Source organism: Solanum dulcamara, chromosome 9, assembly GCF_947179165.1.
Source record: "Solanum dulcamara chromosome 9, daSolDulc1.2, whole genome shotgun sequence".
NCBI lineage: Eukaryota > Viridiplantae > Streptophyta > Magnoliopsida > Solanales > Solanaceae > Solanum > Solanum dulcamara.
Genome location: NC_077245.1, coordinates 50314874 through 50334293, shown reverse-complemented (window position 1 = coordinate 50334293; position 19420 = coordinate 50314874). Strand labels below are relative to the sequence as shown.

Here is a 19420-nt window from a genome sequence, read left to right as displayed (position 1 = left end):
ATAGTTGCCATGTGAGCCGAATAATCTATAACGCTATCAAACTCTAAGGAAAGGAGAATGCAATACCCCATAGTAGAGAAGATTGGAAATAGAGTTATAAGAATCCGGAAGAAGTTGGAGACCGAATGATGAGTCGTAGGACATGACTTATTTATGTAAGCAACCAACTTGGAAATGTTACATACTTAAGATACTTGAGTACATACCAAGCTTACGTAGCAAGGATTACATAGGTTCGTAAAGTAAGACGAGATTACGAACCCACGAAGGGGAAGAGAGAGTGCCACATGGAAGCATGAGAAAGTGCCACGTGGAAGCAGCTGGAGCAAGGGTGGTGGACCCCATATACCATGTGGCAGTCCAAGGTTGGAGGGGGTGGTGTGTTGGCCCAATGAGAGCTTGACATGTGTCACCACTTAGGGGTTGACATGTGTCACCTCCTAAAGTGGAATATATGTATATAGATATTTTATGATCAACCTTATCAACAAGTCATTATCTTCCAAGTTCAAGAGGCTTCTAGAGAAAGAAAGAAGAGAAGAGAAATCTAGAAACTAGAGAGGGAGAGAGCCACGGTTTTGGAAGGAAAACAAAAGGTGAGTTCTTCGATTTCGCTCCGTGAATTAATTATATAGGATGTACCAAGATGTTATGAAGGTGTTATTAATGAAAATTAATGATTTTAAGCAGCCCAAAATGTTAGAAAACAGCCACTAAGTTTTAGGTGCACTAAAGGAACTTCCGAGGCAAGTTTCGACGAGTTTGATGAGTTTCGGGCAAGGTAAGGGCTTCCCTTTCAAATTGGAGTTTATGATGTTGTTATGAGGTATATTACATCTCTTAAATAAGGTTGTAAGTGTAAAAATTTCATAAGGATGATGGACGTTAGAAACAAACTAAATGAAAGTGGTTGTAGCTAAATTGAAGTTTAGTAGTGGGTTGCCGTTGTGGTGCTGTGGGTGCAGCTGGTTGGTTTTCACGTTTCAGGGATTTAAAGTGTTTTAAAAAGGGTGTATTTTCTTCTGGTTGAAGCCACACGACCCTCCGTTTGGTATGGTTAAAGATTTTGTGAAATAAAGATTAAAAACTCTATTTTTGTATCGTAGTTTTGAGCTAGTTGTTTGGAGTTGTATTGTGTAATGTTGAGGTGGTTTACTTGTATATATGCTGATGGTTGTTGTTTTTGGTATGATTTTTGATATTGTGATCGAGTTGAAATCTTGAGAATGTTGAAGTTACAGGGGAAATGCTGCCGGAATTTTGGTAGCATCGGAACTAGTAACAAACTAGTCGAGGGTAATGAATAAGGAAATGAATCCTATTAGTACTTGGTTGTATAGTGGGATATTGTAAAGTGAAAGGCTATTAATATTAGTATTACTTTCATGTCAAAAAGGTTAAGGACGTATCAAGGCAAACTGGATTTCAATTAATCCCGAAAAGGTATGTAAAGCTATCCTTTTTTTCTTTTGGCATGTCTTAGCCTTAAGTGATTGATATACGAAATGTGGGGATAATTCCATTCATAGAACCCCAAGTATGAATCATAAGTATTAATCACTTCTCGATGGTAGAATTCCTATACTAGTTAAGTTATTGCCTCTCAAGGCTTCTATATGATGGAGAGTAGTAAGTATGTGAAGTTATCTCCTTTCTCTTGGCATGTTTTGGCATAAGTACGTAGAGCTACCCTTATTTCCTCTTGATATGTCTTTGACATAAGTGTGGTGCTATGATGGTAAGGTAATGCAATAATAAGGTTATGATACCGAGCCCATAACGGGCCGGGTACGATATATGTAAATGATGACTCCTTGAGGAAAAGCTTATTGTCTTGCATTATCGGTTCGTTTCGAAGGGGTAATTGAGGGAAACAGGCCTTATGTCCTCCATGAAAGTTATAGACATGTGTATTAGGGTCGTATATAATTTTTAATCATCCCTACATCAATTCTTTACAAAAGGATATGCCCAAAATACCAACAGTAGTCCATGTAAGATGTCCAAAACCAAAATCTGGGCAGTATCTCCTCTATACTTCATCACCCTTTTTCGAACAGATAAAAGCAAAACTGGATTTTAAAGGATAAATGAAAGTTATATACCTATGAAATATATTTCCAAAACATATTGAATCACTCTAAAATAATCTGTACACAAGAAGTTATGCCGATATTACTAACAATAGTCCCATTCAAAAATGGGTTTGTTAACTAGCTCTTAACGTTTTCCCTCTTTGCTGTTTCAACTTTCTCTCAAGTTTCCAAGTTTAAGGCTAAAGTAACGACACATTATTCATCCTAATACACATATATACACCTCCACGTGTCTGAGGAATACCTTAGATAATTAATTCATGGAGAAAATTTAAAGAACTTACCTTTAATTTCTCAAGAACATGGTTGCCTTGTTCCTTGTCCTTCTTCACGTTTTTCTCTCAAATTCCTTGGCTGATTTTTGGATAATGAACAAGTTAAGAGTCACATAATTACATATATATACACCTATTTAGAATTACCATATGGCAGCCCCCTAAGGTGACATGTGGCAGCCTCCTTGGGTGCCATCTCAACTTGTTCGGCCAATCACATGCTGCCATGTGGGAGTGGGGTCCACCCCAAGATGATGCATCACCTACTTGACCCTAAGTAGGTGCATCACCTGCTGGTCCAAGTAGGTGCATCACCTACTTACTTCGAGTAGGCGCGTCATTTCCTTATTTCTCTTTCGTGAGCTCGTAATCCCATCTTACTTCAAGAGCATATGAACTCCTTGCTACTTAAGCGCGACGTGTACTCAAGTAGCTTAAGTGTGTAGGTCTTCTAAGTTAGTAGATTATGTAGGTAAGTCGAGTCCTACGACTTCTTACTTGGCCTTCAACTTCTTACAACTCCTCATAACCCTACTTTCAACCTTCCCTACTATAGGGTATCACATTCTTCCTTCCTTGGAGTTGTTTAATGGCGTTGTAGATTATCCGGCTCACATAGTAACTGCTAAAAAGCTTAAGAGACATTCTGAGCTCCAGAGTGTGGGGTGTAACATCCTTCCCCCCTTTAGAACATTTGTCCCCGAATGTTAAATAAAACTTCCCTCAAGACCTTATACCGATTGTAGGGAGATTGTTTTCTATTGCGATCACACATCTTTTCATCCAAGTAATTAATATATGAGTTTCAGTATTTGGGGTTACCTGTAGACATCGGGAATAGTTATGAATACTTATATTTTATGTCCTCTTCAATTTCTCAAGTCATCCTCTTTTCTAGTTTTGGTTTTGCCACAGTATCTTGACGGGAGGCACGTCTTTAGTACAATCTTCCAGTTTGCCAATCTAAGATGGCGATAGGTTGTTCCTCGTAGGATTCCATTTACTGGACATCATCTATAGAATATACCCTGGGTGGCTCATCAGTACCCTTGTGAAGCATCCCTATCTGATGGACTGGCGTATAGTTTCCAAATAAGATGGTAAGCTCAACTTATCGGCCACTTTGCCCATCTTACGAGAAACTTGATACCGTCTAATGTATTTTGGGTTAAGTTTCCTTTTTTGGGTGACCTTGTTATGAATATCCAATCATCAATTTGAACTCTGTATGTTGATGGCAATTATCTGTATATCATTTCTGCCGACTCTGGGCTTTTAGTCAATAGCTTGCTTAATCATGTCGAGGCCTTTTTATCTTAGTCTTTCTAACATCGACCCATCCAATTGGGGACTTACACGTCTTGGTCTACCAGTCTTGTACGGGGCCATTGGGATACTAGAGTAGTAATTATTACTATAGGCAACTTGATAAGTGATAGATAATCATCCCAGCTATTTGGGAAGTTAACAACTCCAGCTCATGACATATCTTCTAGCATTTAAGTAGTACGCTTTAGCCTAGTCATCAGGTTCGAGGGTCAAGTAGTGTACGAAGACTTATCTGTCTTCCCAATTTCTTCGCGGACTGATCCTTGGTAGTTAACTATAACTTGGGCTCCTTCGTCTAGGATAATAGCTATGGGGACTTCGTAAGGTCCTACTACACTTTTACCCTATAATTTTACACCTTCTTAGCTGAGTAGGTAGCCTTTGATCGATGGAGCAGGGGCTAATATCATTAATCCACAAGTAACATTCCCTCCAGAGTCATCTGGCGCTGGAGTGTGAAGTGAGTCTTGTAGCCCTAGTCATATTGTGGGATTTTTGACCTCGCATATTACTTCTTGTCTTCCATAAATTACATCAACTGGTACCCTTACCTTTTGGGTTTTGCTTTTTGTTCTGCCCTAAGAGTTGGCTGCCAAGTGGTGTCGAAATTCCCTCGCCCACTGTCCCATATAGTCATTCTGTGGTTTTCCTCTCATTAACTGGTACTATGTTGAAGAGTTGTGGCATTCGAGTGCGTCGTCAGTTAGCAATTAGCTAATCCTTCTTATCTTGCTTAAATCCTTTTAACAATACCCTCAACATAATTTATAGTAATCTAGGAACATAATCTCATGTCGTTTCTCCGCCGCTAGTTCAGATTCTTCCATCTCGCGCGACTACACCCGCATTATCGCACTAAATTCCACCAAAATTTAGAAGTTAAGCATGCTTGGGCGAGAGAAATACTGGGATGGGTGACCTCCTTGGGAAGTCCTCATGTCGTGTTTCATGGTAATCCTTGCAATAATGTGTGGGGCACTCAACTTAGCCCAAAATTTATCTTAGCGTCGTCTCACTAGTCTTTATGTGTTGCCTTGCCCTTTCCTCTGTTATCTTGCAACCGGTATAGGGGTAGATCTTTAGTTCTACTATGACCATGTCCCTTTTTGGTCATTTTGGTTTAACTCCTTCTATTATGTTCCCCCCTTTTTGTACGCACCCATTCATTGGGGTTGGCTACTAAGTAGCGCTAAAGTTTGTTCATATAGTGACCTTTAGAGCCACTTTGAGTTCCGTCTATCCTTAGTTGGTATAGTCCCGAAGAAGTTTGGCATATGAGCTCGCCATCCTATAGTAACCAGCTAGTTCTGCTCGTCTTACTTAAACCATTTTACACTTTCCTTACCCCAGTTGGTAACACTTTATTATTGTTATCTCGTGTCTTCCTTTACCTTTACGAAACTGTGAGAAGGTGCTCAACTTAACCTGAGAAATACCCTAGCATCGTCTCGCTAGGTCTTACCTTGTCGCACTTCTTTCCTTTCCCCTATTCACTCTGTGTTCTTCTCATTTCCTACCACAGGAGGCTTTCTATTCTTTTGTCCTTGGTTATACATCTATCGTAACATTTTGTCTTTTGGTCTAGCATGCTGTCATTATCTTTTGTAGTGTCCCTTGAGTTATTCGATATCCTTTAATTGCTATATTCTTTTGCTTTTATACGTACCCACCTTCTAGCGTTATGTTATTCCAGGTCTTGCTAGAAACTTCTTAACACTATCTTGCATAGCATTCTAACTTCTATCCAATTATTGACGACTTCCAGATCCTTCTAACATGGTTCAACAAAGGATCTTATTGAAGTTTAAGCATCCATCTCGAACATGTTGCTACATCAATTGCCTTTATCTTACCCTTTGCAGTTTTCTAACTTGCTTCCCCCCTTTAGAGGGTACTTATACCTTTATCCGTTTATACCTTGCTCTATGTCCAATCTCAATTTCGTCCAGTCTCCTTCCCCAATGTACTTGGTACTGTATCATGTCCCCGTCTTCCTATATTATTTTTCTTTTTCCAACCTGATTATCCAGGTATGGAACCTTGGCTAAATTACGAAGCGTCGAGAACCCTTTTCATACATAGTGCGACACCTGATTTATTAATTTGTACTTGAGTAATGGGACCCATAGAACAACTCGTCCGAGGCCACATTCTACTTGTCTTTATAAAAAGTTAATATACACTTGTAGCCATTCTAAATTTTCTTTTAACTAGGCAACATTTGTATTCTGGCATTCATTGTCCCATATTCTCTTGGAGTAGTGGATTTCCCAACCTATATCCTTTGTTTCTTGAGATGAATGGAAGCTGCGCCTTTTATTCCTTGGGGTGAATGTAGGTTACACCAATTATTCCTTAAGTTTGCCATCCCCGTCCCTTAAGGGTTCCACTATTTTTGGGGCGACGTTGTGTACACGCGTCATTTCTTTGCATCTTAAGCTCCATGCTCTTACTGCGTACTCAACACAGGCTTTTAACTTAGTCAACATATATTAAGTGCGCCTTACTAGTGGTCCTACTTTATCCCTGTATAATTGTATCACCCCGTTCAATTCATACTTATATATCCCCCTTTTTGTTCGTACTCATATTTGGTTCCTAACATCTCTTAGTGGTGCTTCTGTTCGAAGCTTTTTCCCCAATTAGTCGGTGAAGAACTATAAACTGTTATCGTAACCCATTTTCCAACCATTGTTAGAAGAAACCAGAATCTCTGAAACATCACAGTGCTTCTTTTAATACTTGACCTACCTGGTCTCATTCCGAGTTTATCCTCGAGTTATGAACAACTTATCTAATTTACAATTAGGAGTTGGGGGCTGGGTACTTTCAAAATAAGAGAAGCTCAATTACTGGACATCTTACCTTTCAACCTGAGCTTCTCTTTTTTTTTACAGCATAATTACGGCTGGAGATACTGTGGTCTGAACTGTACTGCTCAGACAGACTTTTGTTTTTTCGTAATAAACTTCCCCTAGTAAAAAGGGTGTCCCTTATCGACGACATGAAGAGTACCTCTTACAGCTTTAATTTGGCATAATATGGGTACTCGGTATCAATTTCCAAGACATGTTATAAAGCTATGTTTTATCCCCTTTTTCTTATTCTGGGAAAATTTCAGCAGAGTTTCCTCTATATTTCTTACTTATCCCAAACCTGCACGCAGAAAATACCAACAATGCCTTACAGGGACAACACATATATATTCGTTTCATATCACAACCGCACAGGGCTTTCAATATCATCTCATATTACAGCCACACAGGGCTTTCAATGTCAATAATAATATAAAAATACTGGACTTACCTTGTATGTCCAACTTCAAACTGCATCTGTTGCACTTCCTGTCCACTTTCCTTTCAGGTTTCAACTTTACATTTCAATCACATGTCAATACCTTACAAAATAGATCTCTTTCGGGCCTTTACTTTACTTACCAGCGTGCTTCGTAACTTCCCATATCGTCAATTACTTCCTTCTGTTGGTGTCGTCCTTCTGTTAATATCCAAGGTTAGTATAAGGAATTTTCCTATGACTCGGATCTAAAGTACGATCTCAGAGTGGAAGAAAAGTAACATCCTAAATGTCCTGTAGCTTCCTGTTTATGGATGTGGCACGCAACACATCGATACACAAGATTCTACTAGACACGGTCTGCAGATAATCCAAGGACGAACTGCTCTGATACCACTTCTATCACAACCCAACCCCGTAAGATGCGACTGGGGTCTGACCTGGACCCCCCGTATACCTAACTATCAGCTAGGGTCAAATTGAACTGTAAATAAAACAATATCATGTAACATAGCCCCATTGGGAGATAACATTTTCATAAACCTATAGCCCTTTTCGTTTGTGTCATAACATGAAAAGGTATGCAAGCCGACAAGGCTGCCATAACATAATAACATATACCATACATCATGTAGACCCAACTGAATCAAACAGATATACACAACCCACATATACATATCTACAGACCTCTAACAATATCAATGACAACATATGGCGGGAGAGGGCCCCTGCCGTACCCCTGAATAACAAAATAATACTATACATCAACGGCCAATGCCAAAAACTAGGCTCCGATACAATGGAGCCTCTTCCAGCTGAGCTGAGCGGGATCCTAAGATGACAGACTCCCAAAACCTGTACATGTACCTACGGGCATGAAATGCAGCCCCCTTCCCCCCAAGAAAAGGGGGTCAGTACGACATATGTACTGAGTATGTAAAACATAACACAATACAACTAGAGGCATATCTGAAATAGAGAAGCATGGGATAAAATATCAAATCAAAAACCTATACTTGGAGAAGTAAAATCATGCATGCTCAAATTTTTAATATAGCCGGCCCTATCAGGGATCCGATGAATCATAACTGTAGTAACATCACCTCCTTATTACAACACATCATCATATCATCATATATATGCATACGTACCGGGCCCTCTAGTGAGGGCGCGATGAATAATGTAGTGGAATTGTGCACGATAACTATTCCTGGCCTCGGGGTTGACAAAAAAAGTGTTACAGTATGTACGAGTAGAGTAGTGAGAAATAAAACAAAGTTTAAATCATTAACGGAGACTCAATGAAGTCGTCAGGTGAAACATCCCTGGATAATAGGGCAGAAAGTATCTGACGTATACCCTCTAAATGTCACTAAGGACTATGTAAAAGAGAGTTTTGCAAATCTTAGACTTATACTAGTATGAAATATCTTATAGCAGTCTAAGCGTTGGTTATCTCAGAACCTTTATTTTTACGAAAAAGAGCTTAGTCGAATCAATTGTTATACAGTTATATAGAAGACTCGAGGAGTAGGAGTTTAAATACTTTAAAAGTCTTAACATCTGGAAGCGATTCAGAGTCCTGAAGTCATATTCAGAACCTAAGAGTGAAGTTTCCCCAAAGCTTTCATCATTCATAGCCTACATCTAAGACATGCCAAAAGAAAGAGAAAAGATAGGCTTTACATACCTATGTCAAAAACATACCAAGAAAAGCTTCACATACCTCTTATGAGTTACTCTTTATCCCATTTGCCTCGTCGTCCTTTGAACCTATTTAATACGAAAGAAGTATGAATATCAACAACCCTTGAATGTTCAGCACCTTTAATTTTACACGAATATTCATGGAACTCATTTCCTCGCTCGTCTTCTCGACTAGTTCATTAACTAGTTAAAGAGTTAACGGAAATCGGGCAGCACCTCCCCTATAATATGCCCTATCCGAATTTCCAATCACACCCTAATAACTACAGCCAACCAACAACAACAACCTGCAACATATATACAAGCAATTGACACCAACATTACACAATACAAACCCCAAACAACTCACTCCAAACTATCAAAACGTAAATTTTGGACAGCTTACTGTCTTGTATTATCGCTTTGTTTCGAAGGGGTAATTGAGGGAAACAGGACTTATGTCCTCCATTAAAGTTATATATATTTGTCTTAGGGTCGCATAAAATTTAGAATCACCCCTACATCAATTATGTACAAAACGATATGCCTAAAATACCAACAGCAGTCCGTGTAAGATGTCCAAAACCAAAATCTGGGCAGTATCTCCTCTATACTTCATCACCCTTTTTCGAGCAGATAAAGGAAAAATTGGATTTTAAAGACGAAATGAAAGTTATATAAATATGAACTACCTTTCCAAAACATATTTAATCACTCAAAACTAAGTTGTACACAAGAAGTTATGCTAATATTACTAACAACAGTCCCATGCAAAAACAGGTTTGTTAACTAGCTCTTAACGTTTTCCCTCTTTGTTCTTTCAACTTTCTCTCAAGTTTCCAAGTGTAAGGCTGAAGTAACGACTCATTATTCATCCTAATACACATATATACACCTCCAAGTGTCCGAGGAACACCTTAGATAATTAATTCACGGAGAAAATTTGAAGAACTTACCTTTAATTTCTCAAAAACATGGTTGCCTTGTTCCTTGTCCTTCTTCACGTTTTTCTCTCAAATTCCTTGGCTGATTTTTGGATAATGAAAGAGTTAAGAGTCACATAATTACATATATATGCACCTATTTGGAAGGTGCCACGTGGAATCCCCCTAGGGTGTCACGTGGCAGCCTCCTAGGGTGCCACCTCAACTTGTTCGGCCAATCACATGCTGCCATATGGCAGTGGGGTCCACCCCAAGCTGCTGCGTCACCTACTTGACTCTAAGTAGGTGCATCACCTTCTGGTCCAAGTAGGTGCATCACCTACTTGCTTCGAGTAGGCGCGTCGTTTCTTTATTTCTCTTTCGTGAGCTCGTAATCCCGTCTTACTTCAAGAGCGTATGCACTCCTTGCTACTTAAGCTCGACGTGTACTCAAGTAGCTTAAGTGTGTAGGGCTTCTAAGTTAGTAGCTTACGTAGGTAAGTCGAGTCCTACGACTTCTTAGTGTCCTCCAACTCCTCATAACCCTACTTCCAACCTTCCCTACTATAGGTATCACATTCTCCCTTCCTTGGAGTTGTTTAATGGTGTTGTAGATTATTCGGCTCACATAGTAACTGCTAAGAAGCTTAAGAGACAATCCGAGCTCTAGAGTGTGGGGTGTAACAATGGTGATGGATATGAATGTCTTAAGACAGCCTGTGAGGTATTATGGATGAGAATGACGAGGAAGGATAAGGGGTTAAGTGCGCTTGCTCCATCAGGTGGAATTAACCTAGAGTAAGAGTGGTGAATAAAGGTTAAGAAATATTACCCTTCGAGATGACCATGAGCAGGATATAGTGTGAATATGATGAGGATCATCATGGAAGTATGTAAAGCCTAATAAAGAAGTAACAAAAAAACGTGATTATGAGTAAGGTTAGGAGTTAGCATTGAGTACACGATAAGGATGAAAGCTCATGAAGCAGAAAGGGGTATTGTGTATATGTACCTCCACTTTGGAAAATAGTGGGATCCCTAGAAGATAGGGAATAGAAATTACAAAACAACTAAGGCATTGTGAAATTATCAAAGGAACAAGTGGTATCCATTGGAAAAAAAATGTGATAAACAAAACGTAAGACACGTGTCATTAGAGTATAAGTGCCTTGAATGGAGAATCGGACACGATTATAAGCACTAGTGACGTACTGATTGGGATGAATGAAATGTGGCTTCTGCTAAACTACTACATTAGTTATATGACTCGTGTACCAGTACTTGTACTAGATTGGGTACTAGTTATTGAGAATTCTGAGCACCCCATGGTTATATTAAGGTTTCTTATAGGGGCAACCTAAAGTATATATGAGTTAACAGAAGGTGTAGACATGGTGCAGTATGTCAAATGTGTTGGAACAGAATCATATGCATATGAACAGTTGAAAATAAATAGAGGATGACATGGGTACACCCTAAAGGGGGAAGTGGACAAGAGAAATACAAGCGTGGGAAAAAATCAACTAACACTGTCACATGTTGACAAGGCCGCTTAAATTTCAAGCGAGATCCCATACTGGCACGAGTTAGCAAGACCTCAAGGCCAACAATAAATAGATAGAAGTTGCGGTATCTGAGACCATGCAAAGAATCATGGGTTCCTACAAAAAGGGGTGAATACGATAAGAGAGTAGGACAGAGCAAACTAACGGCCGTGCAAAGGGTAGTAGGGTCATGTTTGAGTAAAGATTAAGATATGGAAATAGTGTCATTGGTCGCTGATATTGGGACGTACAAGTAGTACGGAGAATAGAAAATCTCCTATGGTAGGAAATAAGGAGACCAAGGAGTATGTAAAGTAAGAAAAGAAAGAAGTAGGACAAAATAGCGTTAGCATGAGCAAGTCCTAGTGTGAAGTCAATATGTAAAGCAAGACAAGCCAGGAGATGAAAAGACTATGTTTACCTCATACCAGTGATATAAGAGTAGTTGTGCAACCTATGAATAGTTATATACAGCATAAGACCAAGCGGAGAAGTACATGATAAAAAGGAGTTATGATATTTTAGAGATGTTACAGAGGAATACGAAGAGAAGTTAAATAAAATGGCTAAAAAGGACACAGTCATGGTTGAATTAAAAATCTACCCCAACACCGATTGTAAAAGAGAAGAAGAGAGGGCAAGGCAAAACATGAAGACTAGTGAGAAGATGCTAAGGTAAATCATGGGCTAAGATGAGTGCCTTTATACATTATTGCAAGGATGGCAATGGAACGTGACACGAGGACTTTTCGGGGAGGTCACCCATCCTAGTACTACTCTCACCCAAGTATGTTTAACTTCGGAATTCTGGTGGGATCCAGTGCATTAGTGTTGCTATGATCGCACGAGATGGGAGAATCTGAACTAGCGGCGAAGCAACGACATGAGATTATGAACCTAAAGTGTTATAAGTTACGATAGGGGAATTGTAAAAAAGCTTAAGCAAAATAAGAAGGATTAGCCGATTACTAATAGATAGCCCACTTGTATGCCACAGTTCTTCAATATAATACTAGCTAGTGACAAGTAAAATACAAAACGGTTATGGGGGTCATTGTGTGGGGGAACTTCGACACCGCTTGGTATTAGAACAAAACCCAAAAAGGTAAGGGTACCAGTTGATGTCATCTAATGAAGGCAAGAAGTAATACATGGGGTCGAAGATTCCACAATACAACCCTAGCTACAAGACTCACTTTGCACTCCCTAGACAGATAATTCCATATGGAATGTTAACCGTAGATTAACAATATCAGCCCATGTTCCTTCAACCAAGAACTACCTGTCCAGTCGAGATTGTGTAAAATTATAGGTTAAGAGGGTGGTGATACGGAGTTACCATAGCTATTGTCTCAGACGAAGGAGCCCGAGTTATAGTTAACTACTGAAGATCAGGCCAAGAAGATATTGGGAAGACAGATAGGTCTTCGTACACCATTGTACCCTCACACTGAAGGACAGACTAAGCTTACTAGCTAACTGCTAGAAGAGGTTTTCGAGCCTATACGGTTGACTCCAAAGGTAGCTTGGATAATTGTCTACTACCTGTCAAGAGTATTTACTATATCAACTATCATTCTAGTCTCCAGATTGCCCCGAAATAGACTTGGTATGGCAAAAAGAGTAAGTCGTCAATTGGTGGGTTGATGTTGGTAAAAAGCGACTAATGGGACCAGGCATGGTTCAATAAGCCATCAAGAAGGGAAGCTTATTCAGGAGAGAGTGGTAGCAGCTCAAAGTCGACAAAATTCATATGTAGGTAATCGACGTCGACTTCTAGAGTTTCAAGTTGATGATTGGGCATTTCCGTGGCAGCCCAAGGTTAGAGGGGGTGGTATATTGGCCCAATGAGACATTGACACATGACACCACTTAGGGGTTGACACATGTCACCTCCTAAAGTGGACTATATATATAGATATTTTATGATCCACCTTATCAACAAGTCATTATCTTCCAAGTTTAAGAGGCTTCTAGAGAAAGAAAGAACAGAACAGAAATCTAGAAACTAGAGAGGGAGAGAGCCACGGTTTTGGAAGGAAAACAAAAGGTGAGTTCTTCGATTTCGCTCCGTGAATTAATTATATAGGATGTACCAAGATGTTATGAAGGTGTTATTAATGAAAATTAATGATTTGAAGCAGCCCAAAATGTTAGAAAACAGCCACTAAGTTTTAGGTGCACTAAAGGAACTTCCGAGGCAAGTTTCGACGAGTTTGATGAGTTTCGGGCAAGGAAAGGGATTCCCTTTAAAATTGGAGTTTATGATGTTGTTATGAGGTATATTACATCTCTTAAATAAGGTTGTAAGTGTAAAAATTTCATAAGGATGATGGACGTTAGAAACAAACTAAATGAAAGTGGTTGTAGCTAAATTGAAGTTTAGTAGTGGGTTGCCGTTGTGGTGCTGCGGGTGCAACTGGTTGGTTTATGTGTTTCATGTATTTAAAGTTTTTTAAAAAGGGTGTGGGTTCTTCTGGTTGCAGCCACGCGACCCTCCGTTTGGTATGGTTAAAGATTTTGTGAAATAAAGATTAAAAACTCTATTTTTGTATCGTAGTTTTGAGCTAGTTGTTTGGAGTTGTATTGTGTAATATTGAGGTGTTTTACTTGTATATATGCTTCTGGTTGTTTTTGTTGGTATGGTTTTTGACACTTTGGCCAAGTTGAAATCTTGGGAATGTTGAAGTTACAGGGGAAATGTTGTCCGATTTTCGGTAGCATCAAAACTAGTAACAAACTAGTCAAGGGTAATGGATAAGGAAATGGCTCCTATTAGTACTTGGTTGTAGAGTGGGATATTGGAAACTGAAAGGCTATTAATCTTAGTATTACTTTCATGTCAAATAGGTTAAGGAGGTATCAAGGCAATCCGAATTTCAATTAATCCCGAAAAAGGTATGTGAAGCTATTATTCTTTTCTTTTGGCATATCTTAGCCTTAACTGATTGATATACGAAATGTGGGGATAATTCCATTTATAGAACCCCAAGTATGACTCATTAGTCTTATTCACTTCTCGATGGTAGAATTCCTATACTAATTGAGCTATTGCCTCTCAAGGCTTCTATATGATGGAGAGTAGTAAGTATGTGAAGTTATCTCCTTTCTCTTTGTATGTTTTGGCATAAGTACGTAGAGCTACCCTTCTTTCCTCTTGATATGTATTTGTCATAAGTGTGGTTCTATGATGGTAAGGTAATGCAATAATAAGGTTATGATACCGAGCCCATGACGGGCCGGGTACGATATATATAAATGATGACTCCTTGAGGAAAAGTAGAGGCTAGGCAAAGCTTATTCTTTCTCTTCTTTTGGCATGTCCTAATTGTAATTAAAATGTGATACAAGCTCTGGGGTAACTCCACTTTTAAGTCCTAAATGTAATCTGTATCTCTTATCCACTTCTGAATGTCAAACTCTAGTAGTAAGTTGAACTACTTTCCTTAAACTCCATAGGTTGAGAAGTACTGGATGCACAAGCTCCTAGTCCTAAGGACTATGTGATGACGGGTATCCCTGATTCTATGAACTGTTAGTATTACTTTAGTACCTGTCTAGGGTCCTCGAGGTCCTAAGTGATATAGGCCTCAATGGCATTTCGAAGGCACTCAAGATGGCTACACTACTATTCTGGTCCTCGGACGATAGCTTAATCTTCTTACATTGTCGAGTCTCTGATAATGATTTAGATTGTATAGGATTACTCACTATGTTATTCGTGTATACTCTAATACATCTTTCACCGAGTCCCGGGCCGGCTATAATATAATTATTATTAAATGGTATATGATGATTATGACATTGAGTCTCATAAAGGGCCAAGTACGTAATATGATGATATAATGACACTGAGTCCTATAAAGGGTCGGGTATGGTATATGATAATATGATGACACCGAGTCCCATAAAGGGCCGGGTATAGTATATGTATGCAATGATATAATATGTATGTGGATCGGACCGAAAGTTCCTCGGCATTACTATATGATATGTAGATCAGACTAAACGTTCCTCGGCATTACTATATGATATGTGGATCGGACCGAATGTTCCTCTGTATTACTATATGATATGTGGATCGGATCGAATGTTACTCGGCATTACTATATGATATGTGGATCGGGCCATCGTTCCTTGACATTATTATACGATGTGCGGATTGGGCCATACATTCCTCGGCATGTACTTACTATATACATGGATCGAGCTGTACGTTCCATAGTACTAATAATATATATGTGCTTATGATGACATAATGATGTAGATGGTACACCGAGTCCCCTAACGGACCGGGCACAGTACGTGATGGTAATATGTATGACTTTTTTTTATATGATACGAGTACGGTAAATGGTTAAATGTTATACTATCCTCCTGCATCCCTATGTCAACTGTAATTTCCTTATGATGTTTATGCTTTAAATACTCAATATATATGTCGTACTGACCCCCCTTTCTCGGGAGACTGCGTTCATACCCGCAAGTACAGATACATACCTTGGGGATCCGTCTGCGTAGGAGTTCCACTTAGCAGTTCAGAAACGCTCTATTGTGTCAGAGCCTAGTTTTGGTATTAACCCTCGATGTATATATTTATTTGTTCACGAGTATGGCGGGACCCTGTCCCATCTTATGTTACTATTCTTACTCTTAGAGGTCTGTGGACATGTATGTGGGTTGTATATGCATATATGTACAGCGGTGCCTATGATAAGCCTCGCCGGCTTATACGTGATCCTTCATGTTGATGTGTTATAACTTAAACAGGGGACAGATTTACTTACAGATAGCAGGGATATATGCGAGTGCCCAGTTCGAGCACCTGTCACGGCCTACAGGGTTGGATCGTGATAATTCATCCTCGAATGATGATCAATATAAGGTAGCCAACTCAATCTCACTTTTTCATCAACTTAAACTCTAACAATGTCATAACCAACAAAAGAGAAAATGAGGCATGAATATAAATGTAAAAAAGTAAAACTCTCAAAATAATGTCTAGAGGATGAATCTGAAACAAGACAAGGACCTCTAGCATTATCTTTCCGAGAAATGAATAGCTCTAGGTGTCTAGCCTTCATATCCTCTCCGGCTTCCTACGTAGCCCCTACAACAAACTGATTTCTCCATAAAACTTTCACTAATGCTATATCTTTGGTTCATAACTTGTAAACATGCCGATCTAGTATCTGGACCGGTACTTCCCGTAGAATAAACTATATTTCACCCCAACAGTCTCTAAAGAGATGATGAAAGAGGGATGACCAACACACCTTTTCAACATGGAGTCATGGAAAATGGGATGTACTACTGCCAACTCTATATGTAAATCTAGCTCAGAAGCTACATTCCCAATTCTACCTAAATATGGTAGAGACTAACGTACCAGGGACTAAGCTTCCATCTCTTATAAAAACACATCACCCCTTCATGGATGAGACTGTTAGACCCCATAAGTTCAAAAGTCGTAAAAATTGAGTCCAATATGGAATTCATAGATAAATTGCACCAGGTGAGGTTCATGAGGCCTTTCACAGGATGCCTGGGAACCACGCCCATGGATAGTAGCCATGAAGAGACCAGGAAACAGGGAAAAATCTAAGTAAACTCCACTATTGGGTCAACGGTCCGTTGTCATGTTCACGGACCATCAGGTGGTTCATAAAATTGAACCCTTTCAACTATGGACTCTAGCCATCTTCATGAGGGCCACCATCACCCATCATGACCACCAAGAAATGTGGTCCCCCATCCATATCAAAATCCCCTCATTCTAGAATTGACCAAGTTTGTTCCGACGGACCATTCCACGGTCCGTGGAGCTTTTCATGGACCGTGAAGATGGTCCGTCTAGGTGTCCGACTCAGTTTAATTTGGAGGTGTTCCATTATTTTCCCTAAGATCTCATTAATAAATTTAGATGGTTTTGGGGGAGTTTATTCTAACCTATTAACTACCCTAAGCCCTCCTAACCTTCGCATTCTCACCCTAACAATCTAAATCAAAATCTTCTCTCTAAAAGTGTGCTCTCCAAGTCTGTTTCTTCCTCAATTAAATTATAAGAATATATTCAAAGTCAAGCTTCAATTCTCTACAAGTTTAGGGATTCTAAAGGTCAAGATATGTGGTAATTAATCCTTGGGACCTTTCACCCATGGAATCCCAAAGCTTTCTCTCAAAATCTCTTATGATTTCTTCTTCTAAAAGCCCTACTTTTATGATTTGCATTGGGTCTTCTTAATTATGATATATTTCAGTGTTACTAGCCTAATTATGAATAATTCAAATTATATTGTATGATTTTAAGATGAATTTCAAAGACCTACGGTATATGCTAGTTTCAAGCATGACTTGTTAGTTATGATTGTGATTTTCAACTTATTTCAATAAAAGCTTTTTGAATGATGTTTCAAAGAAACTTTAAGAAAGAAGTTATGAATGATGTTTTAATGATGCTATAAACAAAGAAGTTATAGTGCAATAAGAAACAATTCTTGCATAATCATGTTATAGAAGTTAAAGGTCGTGATGGAATTTCCTCACATACTCGTGATGAAGTTGATAGATGAGTTATTCTTATGTTATCTTCATCAAGATGTATTGGTATTTATTATAACCTTTCCTAATGATGTTAATGACTATATTTTTATGAAAGTACCATTGGGAGTTGTACTAAGAACCGAGTGAACTAGTGGCGATTCTCTATTACCCATATCTATGTGCCACCGAGGTTTAATTAGAGTCGAGTACCCAATCTCAAGGGGATTAGAGGTGAGTATCCAATCTCGAGGACTACAGGTGATTATTCGGTTCTTATGAGGATAATTCCTTTATATCCTGGCAAGATATATTTGGCCCTCTTCGATGGAGAAATACATCGAACTCCATGTTATAGCTCACATGGTTATATATCGATTGACGGTGTCTCTCACACAAATATTATGTTAGGATTTACACTATATTTTGAGTTCGACTTTCATTATGACTTATGAATTCCCTACAATTTACAATGATTATGTATTACATTCGCATGATATTTTAAAGGTCCTATCCCACACCAAGTTACATGAAAAGTTACAAAGTTTTCATGATGATGATGTTTTTGATTCATTGACCAATGAGTATAATATGTTAATGTTTTCATGGTTTTACTCATGTTTTAAGATATTAGTCTTGCATCTCATGATTCATATTTATTATTTCCTATGTTTATTATTCATGCATACTTCTCACATACTTAGTGCATTTTATGTACTAACGCATACTTTTGACAATATTATATCATAATATAGGGTCCAACGATCACGCTCATCCTCCCGTTCATCGCTAGAGCTTAGTACAGTTGTTCTTGTGGTGATCTCTCATACTTTGATGACAAGACACTTTATTTTTATTGTGTCATTTGACTATTTCAATTCTCTTATGTTGTCATGGGTGAGCTAGGAGCTTATCTTATGCCTTCATCTAGTTAGTAGATGCATGTTGGATGATTAGAGTCTATGTTTTCTTTCTTCCAAATTTTTGAGATTTATGCTCTTTATTGAGACTATGCTTCTGCATCTATATTGTTGCTTGTTTTCTTTACTTACCTTATATATGTCATGAATGATATGCTAAGAGTCTTGATTGGGGTCCCTCAAATTCTAATCATCGTGTCACACCTAGGGTCTAGCCTAGGTCATTATAAACTTGGTATCAGAGTACAAGGTTTAAAGTATCGTAGTAAGTCTAACATGTTGCGTTGAGTAGAGTCTTATTCATCAGTGTGAACAGTGTCACATCTATAAATAGGAGGCTATGACATGTTTTAGGGAAAAAAACTTCACTTCTTTCATGATCTTATCGTGCGATGGAATTGAACTCTAAGAATTTCCTTCTAATGCTTGTTCTTTGTAATTACAGAACCATGCCTCCACGAAGAGCTCCCATGAGAAGGAATGTTAGAGAAGAGCAATAAGCTCTGAATGACCCAATGGTCGATCAAGTGACCTATGCAGAATTTATGGCAGTATTTCAAGTTTTTGCCCAAGCTATGGAGGCATAGGCCAACTGAGAAGTTGTTGCTCCTGTGAACCCAAATATGGGTACGGTGCGGTATCAAAAGTTTGTGACTTCACTAGAATGAATCCCTCGTAGTTTCATGGGACAAGTTGGATGAGGACCCCCAACCCAAGAGTTCATTGAAGGAGTTCGAAAGATCATTGATATTATGGAGGTGACGTCATTGGAGAAGGTGGATTTGGCCTCTTACCAATTGAAAGGAGTCTCTC

The 19420-nt window shown here is 38.9% G+C and overlaps 1 pseudogene; it reads left to right on the top strand.

The window, feature by feature from the left end:
• The first annotated feature begins 4528 nt into the window (after positions 1-4528).
• LOC129904759 (5S ribosomal RNA) lies at positions 4529-4648 on the top strand (annotated as a pseudogene).
• Positions 4649-19420: the final 14772 nt, after the last annotated feature.